This window comes from Pyrgilauda ruficollis, unplaced genomic scaffold, assembly GCF_017590135.1.
Source record: "Pyrgilauda ruficollis isolate IOZ18807 unplaced genomic scaffold, ASM1759013v1 scaffold905, whole genome shotgun sequence".
Lineage (NCBI taxonomy): Eukaryota > Metazoa > Chordata > Aves > Passeriformes > Passeridae > Pyrgilauda > Pyrgilauda ruficollis.
Window position 1 is genome coordinate 1 of NW_024531100.1, and position 374 is coordinate 374.

Here is a 374-nt window from a genome sequence, read left to right on the forward strand (position 1 = left end):
TCCCCCTTTTTCCCCCTTTTTCCCCCTCCCCCACCTGCCCCGCCATGTTGCGTTGCCCGGCAACCGCCGCGAGCGCCCCCTGGCGGCCGTTACGGGCCCTCCAGAGGGGCGGGGCCAAAACGTCACCACCGAATAACCACGCCCCTTAAGTGACCCCGCCCTCCCGGCGGGTCTCGGTGTCGCGACAGGGACGGGGACAGGAGGGGACACGAAGGGACAGGGGCAGGGATGGGTCCCCATTGTTGTCCCCATCCCTTTCGCCATTTTTGTCGCCTCTGTCACCTCCCCTGTCCCCATCACTCTTCCCTTTGTCCCCTCCCCTGTCCCGTCTGTCCCCTCTGTCCCCCCTGTCCCCTCACCTGTCCCCCCTGTCC